Source organism: Protopterus annectens, chromosome 7.part0, assembly GCF_019279795.1.
Source record: "Protopterus annectens isolate FY-2018-M chromosome 7.part0, PAN1.0, whole genome shotgun sequence".
Lineage (NCBI taxonomy): Eukaryota > Metazoa > Chordata > Ceratodontiformes > Protopteridae > Protopterus > Protopterus annectens.
Window position 1 is genome coordinate 1797731592 of NC_056739.1, and position 26610 is coordinate 1797758201.

General features: G+C 42.2%; 1 protein-coding gene across 1 annotated transcript in view; it reads left to right on the forward strand.

Moving 5' to 3' along the window:
- Positions 1 to 2014: 2014 nt before the first annotated feature.
- The window catches only part of LOC122807242 (transgelin-2-like), a 391792-nt gene continuing 367196 nt past the window's right edge, over positions 2015 to 26610 (forward strand). The window contains exon 1 of the mRNA XM_044078328.1: positions 2015 to 2094. The gene's annotated coding sequence lies outside the window, so the exon portion shown is untranslated. The remainder of the gene's footprint in view (positions 2095 to 26610) is intronic.

Sequence of the window (26610 nt, forward strand, 5' to 3'; positions counted from 1 at the left end):
CCAGCCTCTGGAAAGTCACTGGTGCATTTTTCATAAATAGGGCATCTTCGTGATCTCATACAAGCCAAAAGGAGTCACAAAGGCTGACCTCTCTCTAGCACTGGGAGTCAAGGGCAAGACAAAATCAGACAGGAATCCCTGTGGACTATGATGTTTGCGAATGACATTGTGATTTGTTGTGAGAGTAGGAAACAGGTTGAGGAGACCCTGGAGAGATGGAGATATACTCTATAGAGGAGAGGAATGAAGGTCAGCAGGACTAAGATAGAATATATGTGCATGAATGAGAGGGAGGACAAAGGAATTGTGAGGATGCAGGAAGTAGAGTTGGCAAAGGTGGATGAGTTTAAATACTTAGGATCAGCAGTTCAGAGTAATGGTGAATGTGGAAGAGAGGTGGAGAAGAGTGTCAGGAGTGATTTGTGAAAATGAAAGGGAAGGTCTACAAAATGGTATTGAGACTGCTATGTTATATGGGTTGCAGACGGTGGCACTGAAGAAAAGACAAGAGTCAGAGCTGAAGGTGGCAGACTTAAAGATATTAAGATTTGCACTAGATGTGACGAGGACGGATAGGATTAGAAATGAGTATATTAGAGGGTCAGCTCAGGTTGGTTTGAAGACAAAGCCAGGAAAAGTGAGATTGCATTGGTTTGGACACGTGCTGATGAGGGATGCTGGGTAAATTGGGAGAAGGATGCTAAGGATGGAGCCGCCAGATAAGAGGAAAAGAGGCAGGCCTATGATAAGGTTTATGGATGTGGTGAGAGAAGACATGCAGGTGGTTGGTGTGACAGAGCAAGATGCAGAGGGCAGAAAAAAATGGAAACAGATGATCCGCTGTGGCGACCCCTAATGGGGGCAGCCGAAAAAAAAGAAGATATTGTGAATGTTTGACCAAAGCACTCCCACATATATGGGTGGTAGTTAATAGGTCTGCAATGTGCTAGGTTGACAGCATATGGTCATATAGGCAGTTGATAGACAGGTATGTGAGAGCGCACAAATCCAGTAGTTGTGAAATTTGTCCTGCCCCCATGTTTGTGCAAACTCTGAGTTACTATGTATAATTAGCAGGAGGAGTGGGTGGTGATTTTTTTTTTTAAAGTTAGATTTTGTATACACCAAGGCTGTTTCTTAGACCATGCATAGTACTGACTGTTACGTTTTTTTCCACTTTTTGTGGTCGATATTATTGTAGTCAATATTGGATATATATATATATATCACAGTTAGACGTTGTCCGTTCGATTCTCGGTTCGAGCGTCTTCTGTGCAGCGACATGCGTGAACGGGCGTTCCTTCGTTGAAGGTTGTGCGTTAGGCCCGGCAAGCCAGCATGTAAAAATTTACTGCCAATCATTAGCGGACCGGATTTCCGCTGTGGCGACCCTTAACCGGGAGAAGCCGAAAGACACAAACATAGATAGAGAAAGTGAGAGGAAGAATGAGAGAAGAGACAAAAACAGAAACGGAACGAAGCATGCAGCATGTCTGTACCCAGGAGAACTGGGCTGAAGACTTCGATATCAGTAGTTTTCTACAAGGAGCTTTGTTTATGAATATGCAGTAATTAGACAAATATTTTCTTTCCAAGGCACTCTAAAAATAATTTCTCTGGTGAACGAGGGTGTGAAGCATAAACTTCATAATAATAACTGAACTATGTAGTTTTATCCAAGCACTGCATATAGAGTTACAATTTCTTTTATTAACAATATTCCTTTTAAATCTAAGTTTATTACTGCACTGTGTGCTGTGCTGATGGGGACATATTTAAAGAAATCTTGTTTATCGATGTAAATAAAAGTTGTAGTGGATCTAGCTAGATAAATCTAATATAAAGATCGCACCATACATAAACATGCAATCACAAAATTACAGATTTGAGAGAGTAAGTCAAGTCTCCGGATAAACAAGTAAAATACCTTCCCTTTAAACAGAGCACACCTCTGTGTTACACTCATTAGTTTATTAACGACTTTACGAAAAGTTGACCTTTGAACAACACGCCCCTTTTTTCTCTACCTAAGCATTTGTATTGTCACCCAAGGTTACACATTAAACAGGTGTACTTCTGTAACTCGTGGTTTTGGTAAGACTCTTTCTGTTTCCTTTACTTAAAAAAAATATATATTTTTAACAAGAAGCTGTTTTCCTGTTTTGTCATATTCATAGTACTACCTGCTTAATTCTTGCAATGTGAATGCTGATTTAATTTTCTGAAAGATAATTTATTTTCATAGTCTGTGCTTATGTGTTTTTGAATTTTCTTCCTAAACTTGGCAGTTTGCTTGTCTGTGTGAGAAACTGTAAAGACAGGATAATAAGTTGAGTCGGAGCTCACACTGTTACATTACAGCTTGACATATGACACCAAATTGCACAGATGCTTGTTGTGGATGTTATGAGCTTTTTTGTGACTGTTAAATACAAAGGGCAGAGCTGTGGCATTAGATTTGTCCTAAACCAGTATGGCTTACTTAGAAAATTGCACAGAATAATTAGATTAAAATTGTTACCATCCCATAACCACCATGAGTAAATGCCAGTCTTGTTTCTCTGTGCATTGCATATTTTGCTGTGTAGTAGTGATTTGGCCTTTAATTCAAATTAGTCTAGGATGTAAGTTGGGGGTGGGGTTGCAATTCAAAATGCAGAAATGGCTGATATGCAGATGTAATGAATGGTAACTTTGTTTCTACCCCCCCCCCCCCCCATATCCAGCTCCATGATAGACAGTGAATTCCAAGATTTGCAGTCAAGTATCATTGAATTAAGAATGTGTATGTATGTATGTAGGTGGGTAAGAGTAAACTCACAACAGTATGCATATTAAAATATTTAGTCTGCTAATAAATTATTACAAATCACTGTCTCACAGAATATTTACATTCTTTAGAGCTTGGCTTTACTCATGATACTTTGATAAAGGTTTCAGAAAAGCACGTTAAATGGTTTGAACTGATCTAGTGAAATATTTTTCGATGTGTATTTCAGAAACCATGGGGCAGTGTCTGCATACATGAGGAAAAGTCAGAGGATGCATTGCCAGAGCAGAAGCAAGTGGTACCTCTCAGAAAGTAGTATAGCACAGAGCTATGGACTCTGGTTTAGTTTGCAGAATTTTAAACTGTTTATTGCTCTTCCTACTCATTGTGGAGGAAAAAAGCAGCAAGTGCTGCTGTGCTTGAAATATTCAAGTCGTTTTGATATGATTACTCATAGCAAACTTGTTCAGGAGTATAGATCTGAGATTTTTGTAGCACATACATGAATACAGAAAGAAGTGAATCAACTTATGGAAGTTTTTCTTCAGAAAAAAATATAGGTACACAAAGTACTTTTCCAGCAGGGATGGAAGGAGGAAGAGAGAGAGAAAAATGAATGTGTGTGCTATGTAAATGGCCATAGGCACAGGTCAGGAGATGACTGAACTTGAGTTTTTTTATGCTTTTGCAGCTTAGTCTTTTTATGAATAATCAGATTATTTTCCAGGAAAAAAGGTGTTTTGTTAGTCACACAACAGTACACACACAAACACTGCCCCCCACGCACAAATTTCTGCACCAAGTTGTAGAGTTTGTTTTGTACAACTCCTGCACTCAAGGATTGGTTCTCTGGCATGGAGGGAAAACGTCCTGACTCTGCAGACAATCCAGGGTTGATAGGTGAGCTGGTACGTATGGAGCCAAGAAGGAGGGGAGAAGGTATAAATGCTGGCTCACCCACAGTGGTGGGGGGGGGGTGTCCATTCTATTGCAGCACTAGGTATATGATGTTCATTGTGTGGCCTGGGGACATCCGTTTGGCTCTGCCAGGCTGCATCATCATGACAAGTCTGGGTTAGGCCCAGAAAATGGTAACCCTCTCATGGCCAACTTTAGCAAGACAGATCATTACCTTTCTTAAGCCTTGGAAAAGAGGGATGCAATGCTAGTCTATAGTAGTGAAGGCAGCAAAACTGCAGTCACATTCTTGTCACTCGTACCTCTCCACCTCCTAACAAAAAATCTGGACAAAGCATAAAATATTGGAGGGACAAAGGAGGAAAAAGAGGAAGACATTTTAAATATTGCTCTTGGTGACTTAGAAAAGTCACTTCTTCATTTTCTTTCGGCTCCTGCTGTTGGGGTTCACCACAGCGGATCATCTGTTCCCGTTCCTCTTACCTGTCGGCTCCATCCTTAGCATCCTTCTCCCAATATACCCAGCATCCCTCCTTAGCTGCCCATATAACATAGCTGGTCTCACTACCCTCTTGTAGACCTTCCCTTTCACTCTTACTGGTACTCGTCTGTCACAAATCATTCCTGACATTCTCCACCCGCTTCACCCTGCATGCACACTCTTCTTCACCTCTCTTCCACACTCACCATTACTCTGAACTGTTGGTTCCCAAGTATTTAAACTTGTTCACCTTTGCCAGTTCTACTTCCTGAATCCTTGCCATTCCTCTGTCCTCCCTCTCATTCATACACACATATTCTGCCTTATTCCTGCTAACCTTCATTCCTATCCTGTCTAGAGCATATCCCCACCTCTCCAAGGTTTCCTCAACCTGTTCTCTACTCGCTACAAATTACAATGTCATTCTCGAACATTATAGTCCACTGAGACTGTGGTCTGATCTCGTCTGTCAACCTGTCCATCGCCATTGTAAATAAGAAAGGGCTCAGAGCTGATGTAATCCCACCTCCACCTTGAATGCATCTGTCACTCCTACTGCATACCTCACTATTGTCACACTGACCTTGTACATGTAATGTACCACTCTTACATACTTCTCTGCCACTCCCAACTTCCTCATACAATACCACAACTGTCTACTGTCATACGCTTTCTCTAAGTCCACAAAGACACAATGCAACTCCTTCTGACCTTCTGTATACTTCTCCATCAACACCCTCAGAGCAAATATAGCGTCTGCAGTGCTCTTTCCTGGTATAAAACCATACTGCTGATCACTAATCATCACCTCCCTTCTTAACCTAGCTTCCACTATTAAAAATCGGTACCAATGCACTACATCTCCACTCCTCGGGCATCCTCTCACTTTCCAAGATTTTTGTAAACAATCTGGATAAAAACTCCACTGCCATCCAAACACTGCCATGCTTCCACAGGTATGTCATCTCATCTGGACCAACAGCCTTTATATTCTTCATCCTCTTCATAGCTGTCCTTCCTTCCTCCTTGCTAATCCATTGCACTTCCTGATTCACTATCCCCACATCATCCAACCTTCTCTCTCTCATTCTCTTCATTCATCCACCCCTCAAAGTACTTAGGAAGTCACCAGAAAAACAGTATTTGTGTTGGTATACAATTTATGAAGGATATGAAGTCTGAAACTCAAATGTATGTCATTATTTAGTGACTTCAGTCCTCACTGATTTGCCAGAATCAGGACACAGCTGAAAAAGGTCCCTGGACCAGTTCACCTACCCAGTTACTAAATAATTATAGTAAATAATATTCAGACATATTAATTCATTAAAGAAATCCCTGTTAAGTATAAAGGAATATATTTTAATCATCATTTAAGCTTGTTAGTTGTTTGTTAGCTGTTCCAACTTTTGTCCATTTACTCCACACTGAGAGGCAGTGTTTCGTATTCTAGAGATGAAAGTTTGTAGTTGTGTCTATGCATAACCAGGGCAATGAATAAGGTTGCTTTAGCTGGAAAGCTTATTGGTGGTAATCTAACAATGACAGAGGAGCTTTAATACTTTTAATATTTGATTTCTGGGAGACTTCTCATTGGAAAAGTAAAATAAGGTTTGCCTTGTATTACCTAAAGCGTTTCAGAACTTCTCATTGGAAAAGTAAAATAAGGTTTGCCTTGTATTACCTAAAGAGTTTCAGAACTTGTGAAAAAAAAATATTTCAAAACTGATCAGTGCTGTAGAATGCTTGCCCCACCCCCCACCCCTATGGCTCATTTAAAGAATCTGAGCCTGATGCCAGGTCTTATGGTAGTGTTCACTGGTGAACACCTGGTGGCATAGGTAACCCATGCAAACTAGATCAGTCAGCAAAGCTGTATAGAGTTGCTGAATGTGGGTCTTCACCCACAAAAGAAGGGAAGGGAAGGAGGGAAAGGTGCAAGGCTGATGCCAGTGAAGCTGCAGACAGTGGGAAGATGTGTTGCAAAAGGCTTGATGCCAGCAATGGAAAATGGCTCTGCTGGGAAGGGAGCCAGAGACTGTACAGGAATTTAAAAGTACCATCTAGATTTAGTTAGGTTTCCCTCTACACCAGACTTGGTTCTGGACCCACACCTTGTGAGTAGGGATGTCTCTCTTCCTACTCTGGAGTAAAGCTGCAGTAGAGTTGGTAGTGGGGTAATCACAAGTCCCTCTGGATGGGTACTATTCTGTTGGGTTTTGTCCCAAGAAACAACAGTGTGATTGCAAGTTGCAGAAAGGAACATTGGTGGATGCACCTAACAGCAGTTTGGGAGTATGTAGCCACCTAGGAGACATGTGCAATGTTCACTGGGGTATAGAATTCCAGAGTTCTGCTGGAAGACTTCAACACTCAAATGCCAGCATTCCTAACATTTGTCTGTATGAAATACACTCTACAGTGGAAGTGTTTTAATTACCATAGTGACGGCATCAAAGGGAGGGAGTAATGGAGGATCCTAGATGTGAGATATATTGAGGGATGCAAGTGTAAGGAGTGACTTCCCTGAACTAAACTTTTAAGTGGGGAATTGCTCCTTTGGAATCTGTTCTACTTGTATATTATGCTTATTATGGACAATGGAATCTGTTCTACTTGTATATTATGCTTATTATGGACAATGTTAAAATGTAATAGTCATGAGTATCCCTGCTAGCAGAGCACCATGGACCCAAGGGCAAGTATAAACCTTGTAATGTCATCAGAGCTGAGGATACCCATTATCAACACTTTGAGTCGGGAGATGTGCTGAGCCATCTATTTATGGCGTGTTTAGCCAGGTGGCTGGAGCTTTGGCCTGACAGACCCAAAAATCCAAACATGTAATGAGGGTATCCTGGAAATCCCTAGTTGAGGGCTCCGTGCGGGATACGTTTGATTCCCTCTTTCAAAAGACCTCCTCTTCTGTATGCTTAGAGAAATCAGGGACACAGAATCTAAACAGAACTTGTTTAAGACCTCATCAGCCGAAGTGATTGCAAGGCGTATGCAGAAGATGGTTGATAATTGCCATGGTGTTAAGTCCAAGATGTCCAGTGTCTGTACAGTTATTTTGTTCTGAGTTTGATAAGTACAAGCAAGCCAGGGAGGCAGCAGCTGCAGCAGTTAGTTAAAGGCCCAGGTTTGGGGAGGTTTGGTGAGGCCATAGAGAATGCTAGAATAGAAACTGGCCAAATCTGTCAAACTTACTCTCAGTTCTCCAGATTTTTGCAGAATGTCCATAATTTTGCCTCTTATTTTTGGCCTGTTCCTCATAAAATAAGAAGTTATGTACCTACCATAACGTTCCATGTTAGTTGTCTTCTCTCGCCTTCTTTCTTGCTTGATGGGTTCGGAGCCGATCCCTCGGCTCCGACTCGGCACTTGCTAAGCTCGAGAGTCACTTTTACCAGCTCGAGGCAGCCCCATATCCCATGATGCAAGGCGGTAAGTACCCAGATCTCGTTTGTTGACAAAGGGCAATAACACCAAGCATGAAATACTTCCCAAAGGAAGAAGAAACTTACAGATGGAAAAAGGACCAGGTCTGAATGGTCTTTAGCATAATAGTTTCTTATACAAGGTCTGTCCAGGCCAGGGAGAAGGAGGGAGGGTCGCAAGTAAGAAGGCGAGAAGACAACTAACATGGAACGTTATGGTAGGTACATAACTTCTTAATGTTAAGTTGTCAATCTCGCCTTCATTCTTGCTTGATGGGACCGCGTCCCTAGCACCTCTATCCTGGGTGGCTCAATGGAACAAACTCTTGAGGACTGTAGAGCCAAAACTGGCTCTGTCCCTGGAGGCCAAGTCCAATTTGTAATGGGAAACAAAAGTGTGAGGAGTAGCCCAAGTGGCCGCTGCACAAATAGTGTCCAAAGGAAGTCTAGCTTGAAAAGCTGTAGAAGTAGCTAAACTCCTAGTTGAATGTGCTTTAGGTTTTGAGCACAACTGTTTTCCCCTGAGCGTATGAATTTCAGTGATGACCGAAGAAAGCCATCTGGACAAAGTCACTTTAGAAACAGGAAGGCCTTTTTTATTATCCACATAGGAAACAAAAAGTTGATCAGATTTTCTAAATTTTTTTGTTCTGTCCAAATAATATCTAAGTTGACGATGGACATCAAGATAATGTAGCTTTTGTTCAGCTCTGTCTGAATAGTTAGGAAAAATACCGGAGATCAATGGATTGATTCAAATTGTTCTTTGAAGCGACCTTAGGTAAAAAGGTTGGGTTAGTTCTCAAAGATACTCTGTCTTTGTGAAAAACCAAATAGGGGGGTCGAACCGAAAGAGCATGAAGTTCAGACACCCTCCTGGCAGATGTAATAGCCACTAGAAATAACGTTTTCCAAGAAAGATATTTCAGGGAACAAGAAACAGCTGGCTCGAAGGGGAAGAATCAAGGATGTCAGCACTAAATTTAGATCCCACTGAGGAGGAGGATTCCTGATTGGAGGTTTTAGTAGGAAAATTCCTTTCAAGAAGGCCCTGCAGAGCCTATGGGACATAATATTATGATCTGCTATCCCGACATGAAAACTGGAAATAGCAGCCAATTGAACTCTGACTGTGGAAGAAGAGGAGCCTGCATGAAAAATCTCTGCTAAGAAGTCCAGAACTGCCTGAACAGGGGCAGTAAAAGGATCAATATTTTGGGCCTTAGCCCAGTAAGAGAAACGTTTCCATTTGCTTGTGTAAATCCTCCTGGTAGAGGATTTTAGTGAAGCTACTATGATGTCTCTAACTGGGTTAGAGATCAAAGGAAGCCTGGCTAAGGAAGGAAGTGGAGCAACCATGCTGTGAGGTTGAGAGAAGGGATTGACCGGTGCAGCTGACCGGATTGGTGAATCAGAAGATCTGGCACTGGGTCCAGATGCCACGGCTGCACCAAAAGGTGATGATGGAGGAACGGGAACCAAACTTGTCGAGGCCAGTAAGGGGCAATGAGAATCAATTTGGCTCTCAAAACGGTAGCTTTCTGGATCACCTGAGGGATCAGAGGAAATGGAGGGAAGGCATAAAGAAGTCCATGGGGCCAATCCTGGGTCAGAGCGTCTCTGGGGGGATGGCCTGATAGAGGGAAGAGGCTGAAGAAGTCTGGACATTTGCTGTTTTGGGGAGTAGCAAAAAGATCGCAACATGGACGACCCCATTCCAGAAAAATCTCTTCCGCTATAGATTGCTTGAGAGACCACTCATGAGGCATGAGGATAGCTCTGCTCAATCTGTCCGCTATAATGTTGGTTTTCCCAGGGATATGCGTTGCTACCAGAAACCGATGAGAGGAGATCGCCCATTGCCAAAGTCTGAGAGCTTCTCGACACAAGGGGTAGGACTTGGTTCCGCCCTGTTTGTTGATATACCAAACTACAGACATGTTGTCTGTGTGGACTGCAATTGTCCCTACGGGAAGAAAGTCGTTGAGGGCTTGCAACGTTAAAAGCACTGCTCTCATCTCCAGGACATTTATGTGCAGATGGTACTCGAACGGTTGCCACGTCCCATGAACCATCCTGCCCTGATAATGACCCCCCCACCCGATCAGGGAGGCATCCGTGGTGACAGTGGCTATCGGGGACGGAGGTACAAAACACCTGCCTTGGTGAACCTGAGACGATGTGATCCACCAAGCAAGATGCTCTTTGCATGTCTGTGTCACCAGAATCTGGTGACGCATTGGAAGTTGCTGGTATGACCACTGTGTGAACAGCATCCACTGAAGAAGGCGCATGTAGAATCGAGCCAGGGGAAGAAGAGTAATGGCCGCAGCCATGAGACCTAATACCTTTAGAACCATTCTGGCCTGTATTTTCTTGCTGGCCAGAATGATCCTGACACGAGTCTGAATGTCTGAAACTCTTTGTTCTGTAAGGGTAGCTGACATCCGAACAGTGTTTAAGTTTGCGCCTATGAAGGTAATAGACTGGCAGGGCGATAAGGATGACTTTTCGAAGTTGATTGAGATGCCCAAATGAGAACAAAGGTCTATTGTGTAATCCCTGGCTTGTATAAGCTGATGCCTGGTGGTGGCTGACAGGAGCCAGTCGTCGAGATACGGAAACACCTGGAATCCTTGACGTCTCAGGTGAGCCGTGACCACTGCCATGCATTTGGTGAACACTCTGGGGGCTGTAGTGAGACCAAAGGGCAGGGCTCTGAACTGGAAATGACTGGACCCCAGCCGGCGGAGAAATCTCCTGGAGCGTCTGTGAATTTTGATGTGATAGTACGCATCCTGAAGATCTATTGAGCACATCCAGTTGTCCTTCTGTAAGAAGGGCAGAATTGACTGAAGAGTGACCATTCGGAATCTTGCCTTCCTGACAGACTTGTTGGGTCTGCTGAGATCCAATATTGGTCTCCAGTCTCCCGTCTTTTGGGGACCAAAAGAACCTTGAGTAGATTCCGGCTCTGAATGGTCTATTGTAACTGGCTGAATGGCTCTTTTGCAGTAGTTTTGCGATTTCTAACTCTGCAATGTCCCTTAGACCGGTGGTACATCTGGAAGGGAATTTGAGGGGAAAGGACTTTCCTCGAAAGGAATTAGGTAACCCTTGGATATGATCGACTGTACCCATCTGTCTTGAGTGAGGGAATGCCAGGCTTCTGGGTACAGTGATAATCTTCCCCCGACTGCCTCCAAGGAGGGACAGCCGGGCAACACCTCAGGGATGCTGAAAGGGCTTGTCAGAGAGAGGCTCCCTGTTTCCCTGGTTCTTCGACCCCTCTGCCTCTAGAGCGGCGTCTGTTATTGTTACACCCTCTGCCTCTAGGGGTAAACTGACCACGTGAATCCGGCGTGACTCCTTGGGATTTACGGAACCACATCTTCCCACCCTTCTGTCCTTTGGGATAAGGCCTAGAAGGGGTGGAAAAACGGACTCCAACAGCAGAAAGAGTCTTGCCGTCCTGCTCGCACCTGGTCAAGGTTTCCTTCACCTGAGGGCCAAACAAAGCTGACCCATCAAAGGGAGAATTTGTGAAGGACGCCTTAAAGGGATCCGCAAAATCACATAGCCGCATCCAGGCTTGGCGTCTAAGAGCCACACCTGTGCCTGCGGCTCTACTCGCTCCATCCGCTGCATAAGATATTAGCCGCATGGAGGAGTTTGCAATGGAATTGAGGGTTCCTAGCTGAGAAGCAATTTTTTCTTGAGCCCCTGCAGCTGTAGGATCCTGAACTACTTCTCCCAGCTCCTTCAGGATATCCCTTTGGAGTCTGGTGAAGTGACATAGGTAATTCAGCGGCGCATAGCAAAGGTCGCTGAGGAAAACATCCGCTTACTACCTATCCATGGTCCTAGAGTCCTTATTAGGAGGATGGACGGGCACGGAAGGATCTGCAAGTTCCTTTTGGTGGCGCAGCCACCACCATGGCATCAGCGGGACACCCTTAGTAAGGAATTGTTTGTCGCCGGGGCAGTGATAAATTTTGAAGGCCTCCTAGGGACTGGCTCTACAGAGTCAGGAGCTGCCACGCCTTCGTGCAATCACCTGCATAAGGGGGTCGAAGGCGGAGATACCCAGGAGGTGGAGGGCCGAGATCCAAACGCCTCTAGGTATACTGACTCATCCTCAGAGGGATTGTTGGTGGGCCAGTTTCCCTCTGTTTTAGAAGTTCTAGGATGTCTGAGAAGGAGACATCCTCAGAGGGGATCTAGGGATCCCTCTGACTCATCAAAGTCAGTATCCAGTGACAGACTCGGGGAGTCTACATGCTTCCTCTTACAAGTCCTCTTCCTAGGAGGATCTCCCAAACATCAGGAGAATCCTCGGAAGAGGGGGAAATTCCCAATGGGGAAACCTGAGGCGGAGGATCTCTGGGTCCTGTAGCAAGAGAAGTGGCAGAGATGTCAACAGGTACTATAGAGGGATGAGCTACGGGAACAGACTGCTGACTGATACCAGTGGCCAGTACACTCTTCATCACCTCGAATGCTCCTCCCAGGCAGGTCCGAGAGAACCCGCTCCGAAGAGCTAGGAACTCCAGGGACCACCGAAAGGGAAGTCTCCGAGGCAGATGTCGGAGCCGAGCTCACCAAGGCCGAGGCTCCAAGGGGAAGAGCGGGTTCGGACAAGGGTCCGATGCCACTCACCCCTCGGAGGAGACCATGGAAGCCCGACCACGAATCCCTCTAAGGAAGGTCTCGAAGAGGAGATAAGAGTAGAGGCTGAAGGAACAGAAGGGGGTATCCGTCCTCCAGCCGTAGCAGTAACCATTCCCGGAGACTCCAACTCCAAGCTCTGGGATAGAGTTGAAGGAGGAACTGTAACGGGGTGTGGACCAACAGTCGTCTGTTGAGACGGACTGTGTAACATTTGGGCCAGTACCTGTGACTTGAGTAATCTACTGACCACTCTCTCTAGGTCATGATCTGACAACCTGGATGACCTTGAAGATCGGCTCCGATGGCTCCGTTCCGATAGAAGAGGTGAAGTCGGAGCCGAAAGTATCGGCTCCAAGGAAGGAGACCTCGACCTCTTCCTGGAATGAGCCATCGGAACCGATACAATAGATCCTGTCGGAGCCGACCTCGGAGCCGACAGGACGCCTCGATGTATCGGCTCCAGCCGGAGCCGATACAGCCACCAAAGTAACGGTGTCGGAGCCGATCGGAGCCGACACCGATGCCTGTGCCACATGGGTGTCGGAGCCGATCGGAGCCGACATCAAGTGGTCAATACAGATTCGGCACCGATAGCCATCGGTGCCGAAGGCTGTCAAGCTAGAATCGGCTCCAGCCGAGCCGATCTCGACTCAGTACGAAGTCGGAGCCGAGGCCGCAGGCTTAGATACAGAAGCCTGGGCCTTGGAAGGTTTTACTGATTTTGGTGGAGCCGACTTAGCCGGAGAGCCCTCCGGCTTAAGAAGGCCCCTAAGAATCAGTTTGTTCCGTCTCTCCTGCAGGACTCTCTGGCTGAAGGAGTGACAAATAGCACAGGAGTCCTGCAGGTGAAGAGGGCCCAGACAATACAGGCAAGAAGTGTGACCGTCTGTCAGAGACATCTTCTGACAGCACGAGTCACACTTCTTAAAACCTGAGACCCTCTCCTTTGACATGGTGCCGAAAAAACACACACACACACACCAGTCAAAATTAAGTTAAATAAAATACCAAAAGGTATCCTATAAACCAACACACACACCCTAACAGGGGGGGGATGGGATAGGGAAAAGATTGACTAACAAAAAATTAAAGGAGACAGGGAATTTCTGTCAGAAAAGGTATAAATTAAACTTAAAAACTATCAATAAAAGGTTTTTGACTAAAAAGGGGCTTAAATATCACAAAAGTGAACAACTTACCAGGAGCTGGTAAAAAGAAGACCTCCTAAGCGAAGCGGCAAACGAGATCTGGGTACTTACCGCCTTGCATCATGGGATATGGGGCTGCCTCGAGCTGGTAAAAGTGACTCTCGAGCTGAGCAAGTGCCGAGTTGGAGCCGAGGGATCGGCTCCGAACCCATCAAGCAAGAATGAAGGCGAGATTGACAACTTAACATTGTTTGGTTTACAGATAAATCACTATTATGATATGACGATTAAAGTCACTCAGTAATGCCATGCCTTTGAGTTTCAGGCTCCATGTCTTTCCGAAAATGTATACCAACACAAATTCTGTTCTAGCAACTTTCTAAGTTTATAAGAGCAATATTTCAAATGTGTACCTATTTTTGGCCCTTTGTCCCCACATTCTCATGGTTTGTCCAGATTCTTGTGCCAAGATGTTGAGCGGTATGCTGTCAAATGAGTGTGTCATTGCAGGAGAGGGCAGCATATTGCACAGTTTGTTCTCAGCAGGGAGTGAAAGTATGTTGGCCTTGACTGAGACATTGCTGATAGGTGGAAGTAATAACCTGAGGTGGAAGTAATAACCTGAGGGCCTCATGAATCCATTGAGCAGGCTCCCCCTCTGAGGGGAAACTTCCAGAAATAGATGTTAAAACTAGACCCATTTCAGTAGATTGCTACTGCAGTGAATATTAAATAATTTCACTGTTGGAATGACTCAAAGTATATGAGAACAAAGCAGAAACGGTCAATACTGAAGGTGCTGGTCATTGTAAGGGGTATTTGTTATTGTGTTGTGTATTTTTTTTTTTTTTTTTTTTTTTTTTGTTGAAAGATAGTACATCTGGCTTAGTAAAGGTGGGAAGTGGTACAACAGGCTGACAAAGCTGTAAGTAGTTACAAGTACCCCATGCAATCAATTACTTTCTCACTGCTGAAGCTTGAGCTTCCATACACAACAGTATTGTTATGCTATAACTGTGATCTACCAGTAATCTGCTTAAATTCCCCAAAAAATATTGCTACCCTTAACAGCTAAGAACAAAATACTCACATGATGGAAACTAACAAGCCCTTTTAAAAAGAATGCTACTAATAAATAAAACTAAATAAATGATACTTGTCCAAAGTCCCTAGTATAACCTAAGAAGTCAAACCACCCTAAAGCTACAAAGTCCCCCCCATAGTAAGCATAGTAACAATGGAAAGAGCGTGATACAAAATTGCACCTGTTGTGTGGAGCATTCTGCTCTAAAAATTATAAAAAGCTAGTGCTTTCGGAAAGCTCTCCCTAGCAAACGGAAGTGCAGTTGTTGTATGGAGCCAGATTAGTCCTAGGGAACTGGTTCACCAGCTGTCTTACTGAAAATTCCACTGTACTTGTTTAATGTGCAACCATAATGATGTACAGAGAAACAGCTAAGTAAACCTGTGTAAATGTGCATTGTGCTGTATGTAATGCAGTGACTTGTATAAAAAAAGTACATGTAAAAGCACAAGTGTAATAACTATTGAACTGTATTTTTGATAGTACAGTTGAACAGTTATTGAACTGTGCATGCCTGTTGTAATGTAACCTGAATATAAATATTGTTTTGTAAATGTTTGGTGAAAAGGCTAGACTCTATATCCCTAGACAGTCTCCAGCTCATACTGGGGTACCTCAAAGGATTCCCTCAAAATCTAAAACATATAAACCCACCAGTGTGCCCTGTGTTTGCCTTGGGACCTCCTCACAGTAGGTTGTGTCTTGTACACCTTCCATTGGAGGAGCCTAATGTTGACCCACCTCAAGTGATTCCTCTTAGCGCAGAGGATAAGGGTCTGTGCTCAGAGGTCTTCTGGTAGTGATGTGCCCCTCATGATTTACATAGAGGCTGAAAATGACTTTTGTTCTAATTCTCCTAACTGGTTCACAAAGTGAAACACTTGCATACCTTGGAATATGTTGCTATAAATTCTCCTAACTGGTTCACAAAGTGAAACACTTGCATACCTTGGAATATGTTGCTATAGGTAGTAGAATTATGTGAGGTCCCAGGGCCCTCACTAAATCTTTTTTTTAGGACTGAGGGTTATGTTGAAGGTGGGTGTAGGGCCTCAGTAAGGGTGTGTCTGGCCTCTCCTTCTGTTTGTAATTTTTGAAGTTGTGAGGGGTTAACCCTTTGAGCTTCAAGTGTAATGATTTATTACTACTCATTAAGCAGTTAGGATGGAAGTTGGAGCTCCTGCAAGAAAATCTTTGGAAAAGGGTGGGTTTCTCTTTGCAGGTAGTGGGGAAGACTAGTTATCTCAGGTAAAGTGTTCTTTTAAATGTGAGGGTAGAGGATCAGAGGGGTGCAGCAGGTGTCATTCCTGGTTGTGGTGGTGTAGTGAGGGCTGAGTCACTGAACAGAGGAGTTTTGCATTCTGTGGTGCTGCGATAACGTTGTCACCTCACAGTACGAGATTGTCCTCTCAGCTAGAGCGTCTTCTGTGTGGAGACATGCGTGAATGGGCATACCTTCATTGAAGGTTGTGCGTCAGAGCCGGCAACTTGGCACGTAAAAATCTACTGCCAGTCATTAGCGGACCGGAATTCCGCTGTGGTGACCCCTAACTGGGAAAAGCCGAAAGACACAACAACTTAAAAAAGATGAGATTGTAGATACAAGCATCAGAAGTGAGATGTCTTCCCATGTGTAGTTGGGATTACTTCACATGAGGGGCTCATCAGTACCAGAAGACCTCTGAGCACAGACCCTTATCCTCTGTGCTAAGAGGAATCACTTGAGGTGGTATGGACATTTTGTGAGGGTCAACATTGGGCTCCTCCAATGGAAGGTGTACAAGACACAACCTACTGTGAGGAGGTCCCAAGGCAAACTCAGGGCACACTGGAGGGTTTATATGTTTTAGATTTTGAGGGAATCCTTTGGGGGTACCCCACTATGAGCTGGAGACTGTCTAGAGATATAGATTCTAGCCTTTCCTGTCCAGCTCATGACCACCACAATGTTCCCTGGGGTAAACAGTTTAGGAAAGGTGATAAATTAGTCAGCTGTTCTTTTAAGTGAACATTAGTCAGGAAGACTACAGATTAGGGAGTTATATAGTACGTTTTTTTTTTCCTTTCAAATGGACGATTATTCTGACGCAATAGGGAATTATAGGAAACCACACCTCGGTATATTTTGATATAACTTATCACATGTGTTACCCTAGATATATTTTGATATAACTTATCACGTGTTACCCGAGGTATATTTTGATATACCTTATCACACGTGTTACCCCGAGGTATATTTTGATATTACGTGTGTGCTTCCCTAGATGTATTTTGATATAACTTTTCACACTTGTGTTACTCTAGATATATTTTGATATAACTTATCACACCTGTGTTACCCTAGATATATTTTGTTCGAACTTATCACGTGTGTGTTACCCTAGATATATTTTGATATAACTTATCACGTGTGTGTTACCCTAGATCGTACTTTATTGTCAGCATTGTGATCTAAGGCATTACCTTTTACTGTGCATGTTTTCTGTATTGACATATTGTGATACATATAGTACAGATTCATACCAGCCCCTTTGTTACATTTCCAATGGACTTTGTCCAGTTCTCTGCAACACACCCTTCTTAATCTCATCGTATCTTCTTTTGCTTACTGACCACCATCCATCTGCGATCAGTTGGCTAGTCATTCTGCCATACGGCGAGGGCCAGTTGCTAAGGCTGTTATTCAGGCAGCCTTGAGGGTTTTTTTTCTGCTTAAGGCCCCAATGTCACCCCCTTGGCAGCTGACATGGGTGCCTGTTGTTACAATAAGAGTTTACTATGCCCTCTCCCTATATGTGATTGCCCCCACCCCTCATTTGCTAATGAGGGCTGCCAGCACTAGCTAGGTAAGTCGAGCACTCATCTTTGGTTTGGATGTTTGACCTTTTTTAAGCTTTCAATTACATATGGTGAATTAGCCAACTGGCCGCCAGTCCCTACCCATAGGGTAGGCAAGCCAGCATTTGCTACATACCCCCCTACACTCCCCTGCTGGGATCATTGAGCTCCTAATTAAATTCAGATCATCTGGGTTATATTCATGGTTTTATCCGTCTATTCCACAGGGTGAGGTTACTTTTGCTATGATTTCTAATCAACGAGGCCAGGTGAAGATGGAAAAGAGGAAAGTATATGTATGCAAGGCTGTTCATGGCAGAACTAGGTGATGCACAGCAACCAGTTCTTACACCGATCATGACAGAGCTATATCACATAAGTCAACTGGAAAACGTAGATCAGGTTATACCATGCTGTAACTTATTCTGTGTCATGCCCAAAATCTTTCCAACATTATACAGAAATCTTTCTAAGTAGTTGTACATAGAGGTATGATTTTGAAGTCTGTATTTTATCCCAGTTAATAGCTTTCTTTAAGGGGAGCTTGTTGAATGGTAGATGAAACCGTCAGTAGAAGGTAAGATGGAGGCTGTTCGTGTAGGAAGAATTCGTTGTACCCAAGGTAGAACATTTCCAACATTATACAGAAATCTTTCTAAGTAGTTGTACATAGAGGTATGATTTTGAAGTCTGTATTTTATCCCAGTTAATAGCTTTCTTTAAGGGGAGCTTGTTGAATGGTAGATGAAACCATCAGTAGAAGGTAAGATGGAGGCTGTTCGTGTAGGAAGAATTCGTTGTACCCAAGGTAGAACATGTGGTCGCCTGACCATATATTCAGCTGCATTCACAGGCATTACAAAGCAACTGAGCTGTGAGGCCATTTCCACTTTGCCAATGGCCACTCTTGGGCCTTGCTTCTCATTTCAAGGTGGGCCAGGGTGGTCCTACTAGGAATGAATTTATGGACACTCATCTAGTTGCACATCTCCTTTTTGAAAGCTATACATTGTGTCACTCTTCTTAACTTGGAGAGGAATCTTTCCAATTGCCTAATGTTAGTAAGGTACGTACTCAGTGATGGGTCTAATCAATGCAAAGCACAAGGTGAGGGTTTATTCTGATTTAGAAGAAATATCTTCTGCTGTGATCTGCGAAAGGTAAAACAATTTCCTAACCATCTTGCAGTGTGATGACAAAATGTAAAGGAGCTGTCCACCAATATTCCCAGGTATCTCATGACCTTTTCATTTTGAAGTAGTGTGTTAGCTATGCTGTAAGCAGGAGCTAGGGGTATTTTTAATACATCTGCTTTTCACAAGTCTAAGCTCCTACTGGGGTGCATGTATGTTACTTGGACTTAATGAAGACTCCTAGCTTACAATTGTCCACAAATTTTGTTAATCAAAGCACTTCCTTTGATAAGTAAAGATCTGAGAACTAGATGATGAACAGCAGAGGTCCCAACACAGATCCCTGCAGAACTCCAGTGGTCACCATCTTGCTGTCCAGAGGCTGCAACCTGTATTCCTACTATGAAGTCCTGTTCCCAAGCCAGTTGCCTACCCACCTAACCAAGTACTGGCCAGTTTGAAACTCCTGTCACTTGCTTATTATATTTGTAATATGGTATGGTATTGAATGCCTTGGTGAGGTCAAAGTACACTGTGTGTGTGTGTAGCTTGTCCACAGTCTGCAGCCTGAGTAATTCTCTCAAACTTCACAAGATTCATTAGACAGGATATAACCTCAACAAAGACACACTGCCAGGGGCTTAATCTATAATTTTTGATGTCATTGTCAGGATACATTCCATGCCTTTGCATAGGAAACTTGTAAAGCTGATAGGTTGTGGAGGGACCACCTTTGTGAAGTGGCATCACAACACCTGTGTGCCACGCCTGTGGGATGAAGCTGGTTAACTAGGCTCAGGCTCAAGAGGACAAGGAGTGGCCATCAGAAGGGGAGAATCCCAAGCAGTAGGTGAGCATTGAGAAAGTGCAGTTTACCAGTAAGAGAGGGGTCATTAATGCAGTTGAGGGAAGTAAAATACCTGGCCAGAGTTCTAATCCTTTCTGTCACTACAGAGCAATCGGTACTCTACTCTGGTTCCTTTTTCATTACTGCTAATTATCTGCAGTCAACACATGCAGTAGTGCTACCCCACACAATTGGTGCATAAATAAAACCAGTAACCAAGTCACCAATCTGCATAGATTTCAATTTAACATTTTATTAAAATTTGGGCAGCTAAGTGTTTGATTTTTGTGAATTTAATAATTATAAAAATTGAAAATGTTATTTTATTATTAAGGTTTGTTTAGTTTTTAGACTAGTAATGATTAATTTCTTAGGATTGGTTGAAATTTGTAATGTGACAGTGAGAGCTTTGTATAAATCAGAGTTTGGCAGTTGATTTTTGTTTCTGATGAAGTCTGATTCAATAAACGGACAAAAGTGCTAATATTAGTATCCAAACCAGAAAGTAAAGAGGTCACACAGACAGATCAGTTAGAAAAAAAAAACAAGAAATACCTAGCCAAGCTGGAGTTTTCACTGTGTGATACCTTAAACGCCCTGTAATAAGTCCTTTAAGTCTTTTTGGATGCCTTCAGGCCAATAAAGCCAAACCCTATTTTGCAGACACTTTAATGGTTATGTACATCAGCTGGGTGTAAAGACCCTGTGTTTCCAAAGTATAGCCAAACAGTCCACTGATGGTCTGCTGACATGGTCATAAGGCCGAAATATGCATGTGGATAGCTTGTCCACCGTCTACACCTGAGTCACTAGTGAATTTGGCTTTATTGGCCTGAGTATTCACAAAAACTTAGTAAAAAATCATAGACATTCAGAAGCCATATAACTGAAACACTTGATGTCTTTATGGTGTAATTTGCTTATATCCCATGGGCCTCCAGTTCTAGTATAGATTACTGTGTGGAACAGAGTTTGAATTGCAGTTATACGCAATGAAAACAGAGCAGTGATGGATGAAATGTTTTCCGAGATACCCTTTTGTAGGCAGTATAGGGAAAGAAAACATGCATGAGAAGGTGGTGCACATCCATCTGAAATAAAAGCACAGCACCATAGAAGGAAAAGGTAGCAGGAAAGCAACAGAGGCGTATCCTGAAACAGAGGGAGAACAGAGAAAACATGAAAAAAGAGGAAAAAGAACAGAACGGAGAGAGCCAGACAACTGTTTGGACAGACGGACAGTGCCCTTGAGTGAGCACTTCTGAACTAAGTGAGCATACTGGACAGGCTCACAGCTCTGCATTGTCCTCCTTGACTCTGTCAGTGCATAGAAGGGGATACAGTCAAACATGCATTTTAAGTAACAGGTATGCACCAAGAAAAAAGGTAAGACTCGTATATGTTTGGGTTTTTTTCTCTCTCTGACTTGATCTTTGCAGTAAAAGGGCAAGATAAGGAATGACGACGTGAAAGGGAGGTATCCGCCCAAACTAAAACAAACATTTCAGTTTACTTAAGAAGTTGATTTTGAGTCCTGAGCTTTCCAGTAAGTATTATAAACTTTGAAAAGGTAGATAAAGGGAAATATGTTTCTCTGAGTAGGAAGTCAGAATCAGAAAGACAAGGTTGGAGGCTTAAAAGACAGAGGAAAAAGTACACAGTAGAACTGAATGTTCTAGCTCAAGACCAGATTAACATACCTGGTAATAAATCTTTAGAAAATGTATATATACTAGTTTTATAGACTGGCATCTGTGAGGACAAGCTCTGTACAAGCTAGTGCTAAGGTTAAAACTGATTATGCACAAGCAATTGTGTATATTTAAAGTATGCTGGTAAAACCCAAGATGGCAGCATGGGGAATGTAGTGAAAAGCAGTTTTAAGGAGAATGCCGAAAGGCACGTTTGAGACACTTCAGCAGTGAAGTTAAGCTACTGGCAACAGTCGACGGTGTAAGGAGGAAGCGTATACGCCAAATATTTTAAGAACAGCAGGTAGTAATGTTAATAAATGTTATCCAGACATTCTATGTACAACAAAGTGTTCAGTATGTAAGAAAACATGATGATGTTGTGCATGACATTCCCCATAAAGATATTTATAGAGCTATATTTCTTCCCACTTGACACAACTTGTCGGAGAGGAACCCCCACTCTAAGTTTTGCCTCTGATCCCTCATGTATAACTCCTAATTAACCTTATTGTATCAGAGTGTGCAAATGCTACCATTGTCTTACTCATAAAATCCCAGCCTACTCCACTGAATGCTTTCCCTGCACCAAGACCCATCAACATCAGCAGTATTTTCTTACATTCTGCCTCCCTCTGGGTCATCATTGTCTATAATAGCTAAAAGAATGGCAAAGGTGTTGCCAGAATGAATACATGTGTATCGATGTGGTTCTGTGAAGGGGAGGCAAAATTTGACAACATTAACAGAACAGCCGCTTTATAATCATGTTTTAAAACAGAAATGGGCCTGTATGAAGCTTGGTCTGATGGCAGCCACCGTAGTTTTTTGCATAATGCTGGTGCTTCCACTCTTTTTAAATACTGTGAAATAAAACCTTCCAGATCTTTATCACTTTCTTCCCTCCTGGCTTCCAAACTTTCACAAGAGGACCGTTCTTGGAGACTTTCCTGCAGATTGATTGATTCGTCACTACTTTTATCTTACCTCCTCCTGGCTTCCAAACTTTCACAAGAAGACTGTTCTCGGAGACTTTCCTGCAGATTGATTGATTGATTCGTCACTACTTCTCCTCCTATCTTGACTGTTAATTGTTGACCCTCATCTACCTCTAACCTTGGCATACTTGAGTCTTCATAAATCTTTCTATTTGTGCTTTCTTTTTCATGAAACTGCGGTGGTGGTGCTGCAGTAGAGTTGTCGCCTCACAGTAAGACGTTGTCCCTTTCGATTCTCAGCTAGAGCGTCTTCTGTGTGGAGACGTGTGAATGGGCATACCTTCGTTGAAGGTTGTGCATCAGGGCCGGCAACTAAAAATCTACTGCCAATCCTTAGCGGACGGAAGTTCCACTGTGGCGACCCCTACCCGGGAAAAGCTGAAAGACACAACATACAGATTTTCATGAAGTTTCTGAAATATCTCTACTGCCTCTGCAAGATATATGTTGTTTTCCTGTTATAGTCTCTCTAAGTTTGACAAAAACCCTTTCTACTTTTTGTTGCCTAAGTTGTTGTGCTGCGCTCTGCTGTTAAGCAACTGTTTTTTGATTAATAACTCCAATCTTTCTAAACTCATGCATATTATTTAGATAATTTTTCTAAACTCATGCATATTATTTAGATAATTTTCTTTTTAACACTTTGCAGTTGTATTTTTTTGTTCTGTGAAATTCCCTTTATTGTGCATACTTTAACTTTTAACAGCCCTTCTATATTCCTGTTACTGCTAAATCATCTCTTTTTTTTTTTTTTTTTTTTTTTTATTTCTACCATATTTTTAAGTTCCACTTTCATTTTGTCCCACTCACTAGCTATAACCTCTGAAGAAATTTCTATCTTCCCTAATAGTTTTAAACAATTTCCACTACCCATTCCTTAAATATCTCTGTTTTTAACAGGTAGGTGGGGAAGTGCCAGTGTTTGTACTTCATTACCCTGCATTTTTATTATAGCTGTTATTGGCACATGATCTGAAATAGTTACTGGAGGTGTGTCAAAGCTTTCAATTAAATACACGTGTTCCTATGAAATATAATTTTAGTCTTGTCTAGCACAGTTATTGTACCTTGGTGAATAATATGTAAATTCTCTGAGTTCCTACTACCTAATTAATATCTCCCGTAGCAAATGTTTTCATAAATGTCTTCAGAAATCTACCCTGTTTTGTTAAATTTCCCTTCTAGGTCCCCCATATAGATCCTCACTCTTGCAAATTAAAATTCCAGTCCGTACCTGTAATATAGCTCGCTGAAAGCGGATTATTTATCCCCAGAGTTTCTGAAGTGCCATAATAGCAGTTTTACGTGGACTATAAATACAAGCCAGTGTAATCCTCCTCCCTTGCTGGTAGCCCCTTACTGCCACAAATCTAGCATTATTATCTTTCCCCTTCTGTCAATATTGGAGCTTCTCCAACAATTAGTATAATTGCTTCCCACTTCCTTTGTCCCAGATATTCTGCTAAATATCCATACTGAAGAAATTTCTTTATCATATTCACTCTTTTTCAGATGTATCTCTTGTAGCATTGCGTCAAACCAAGCATACTGACAGAATAGTAATGCTAACTGCAACTCCACAGGATCACTGGTTTTAAAACCTATGTAGCACAGTCGTTAACTATAAACCATCAATGGTTGAAAAAGCTTGTAACGCATTTTATTAACCGTAAACCACCAATGATTAAGCACCTGTGTCCATTACTTGGACTTCATCAGAATCAACAAAAATAAAAACTCTGGCTTTTTATAACAACCTGACATAAAGTTAATTAAATAACCAAAAGAAGCCTAACATAATTTTGTCAGCTCAAGTTCTCTATTCCATGGTAACTGATATAATTTATTTGAACTTTCCCAGAAAGAAATGTTAAAAAATACATAGTTAAAATACATAATAAAAAGCATGCTTTTATAAGAATCTACTACAAATATACAATATAAAAAATTATCACAATCTGTTAGCCCTTAATGCTAATAGAGGGCAAATAGAAATTGGTTTCATTTATTCCAGGAAACTGACAAGCATTCAGTTTAATTTGCCACTTCACGTCCTTTGACTCCAATAAAAGCTTAATTTAATGTCTCCTCAATTGGGTTGGATTCTACTCTTTCTAAAATCCCCAAAATAAATGTTTTATGTGAGGGGTATTTATTTTCATTCCACTTATTTATACTGTGCAGATGTTCATATTTTCTTTTTCTGAAATTACGTTCAGTTTTCCCCACATAGAAAGCCGAACATCCATTGCACTTAGCCAAATAAATTCCATATTTAGTTGCACAATTGCCTCTCACCAAGTCCACTCTCTGATTGGAAAAAGTGTCTAATGTTATATCTTCCATAATGTAACTGCACTGCAGGCAAGCCCCACATTTCAAAGTACCTTTTTCCTCACATAGTCCTGAAATCTGTTCAGTATATCCCTCTAAACTTTCTTTTAGCTTTCTCCCAGTTTTAAAGGAAAATAAAGGTTCTGGGCCTAATATCTGGTAAATAGTGGGGTTAGTTTTCAAAACATTCCAATTTATCCTTATTATCTTAGTAATTTAATTAGCTGTTGGTAAATATTGGACCACCATTGCCCTTTCATAACACCTTTTATTACAAGGTGTATTCCCTTTCTCCATTTCAACCCCTAAAAGGGGGTTGTATCTTTGACCGCATTCTTTTTCCACATAACTTCTATCATCCTTAACCATACTTTTTTTTCATATGGTAAATTTTCTGTCACAAGCAGTTCATTTTAAAGAAAAGTCTTAAGATGTGCTTTCATCAATTAATGGTTCACTCCCCGTCTTGTTCATTGGAGAGTTTGAATTAATTGAATAATTAGAATGTGTTTTTAAATAGGATGAACTTGTTCTAGTTTTTGATCTGAAGAAGCGTAGCAATACGCGAAAGCGCTCATCCACAGTTTTATTTAATAAAGATTCCGGTTTTTACAATTGCTGCTGCCGTTCTTGTGCCTGAGACTGTACGTGTTTGATTGCCTATACATCCATTTGGCAACGAGCAGTCTCTTTTTGGTGAGGTGGTCTTTTTGAAAAAATTTTAATTTGCTTTTGGCCGCTACACCACACCAGATGGCAAACCTAGAAGTCGAACTAGACTATAATCCGAGCCCGAGGGTGGGAGTCTCACTATTAACAAATGGACTAGTATCGTGAATAACAACAGTAACCCTTTATTGAGTTTGGATTTGAAGAACCATGCATTTGTTACCCATAACCATGATATGGACAATTCAGAACAGTTTGTTCATCTGTTGAAACAACTTGAGAATGACCTTTATAGACTGCAATGGCTTGTATGGCAGCGCCGACATTTAGAGGCATGTCTGCATTTCAAACTGATACCGAGGGGGATGCGAGTTCTTTGCATGCCCTCCTACGGTGAGCAGCATCCTCTGTTACTTAAGTCATGGCAACAGATTAATCTTGACACCAGCTACAAATACTTTCAGCTAATTATTGATTATTTTGCTCCGATAGAAAAGGAACTGGTGGCAAAGGTTGATAAACTAAATTCTGACATACGTAATAGTTTTAACCATGACTTTTGCTTAAAAAAACGATTATTTATATGCACAGGTTGACTCATATGCCCTTAAATTGCAATCTACAAAACAAAAAAAAGTTGCAACGCGATTTTAAGGATTTTTCAGATGGCAATGTATTTGTTTGGGCGAGGAGAATGGAGAATATCATTTCCACACGCAATGCACCTGGTGATATTGCTGCTATAGAAACCACGCTGATTGACACTGATTTAGTGAGTCCCATACCCAGGGGCTTTGCTATGGCAAGCTCTGGGCAAACGTCAGGAACCAGCTTCGTTACACCACCGGAGCTTCCGGTCTCTACAGAGGGAACCAACGCGGTATCTACACCACAACCTAATCAGGAGGCGGAGAATGTCACTATATCTAGGAGAGAACTAGGAGCCATAAGGAAACATACAGCTTTACCTTGTGGTTCTGATTTTTTACCGTTACCGATAAAGAAGCCAGCCATACCGAGGGACAGATAACAGAGCTGGGACAAGAGGAAACAAAAGCTCTCAGGAGAGAGCCATTATCCACAGAGAAGGAGGTTCAGATGACGGAACACTTGTTTTTCAATTTATCAAGGTTGGTACTCACTTCGACTGACGTCAGTGTGTTAGATAAAGGTCTCTCCTTCATCCCTTCCCAAGGCAGCATATTGAACAGTTTGCTGACAGACTTACGGCTTTTTGCCAGGAATATAGCTCTTAAATTGTTGTTTTATAAAGATGATTTAAGTTTGTCTGATGAATTATGTACCCAAAGTGCTTGTTTATTTAAGCGTAAAAGTATTTTTTCTCCTCCATTATCTGGGGTTGTTGAAAGTTTTGTTAAACTGTGTGAGCGGGATATATATACACTTATGGGATATATATACACTTATTTCCTGGAAGGCAATAAGAAATGTTCATATTTCAATATGTCTAAGGAGGAAAATATGTCCTTGAAGAAATTATCACAAGATAGTTCCATTGCTATTAGACCCGCAGATAAGGGGGGAGGTATTGTGTTGCTGAATAGGGAAGATTATGATAGGTATATGC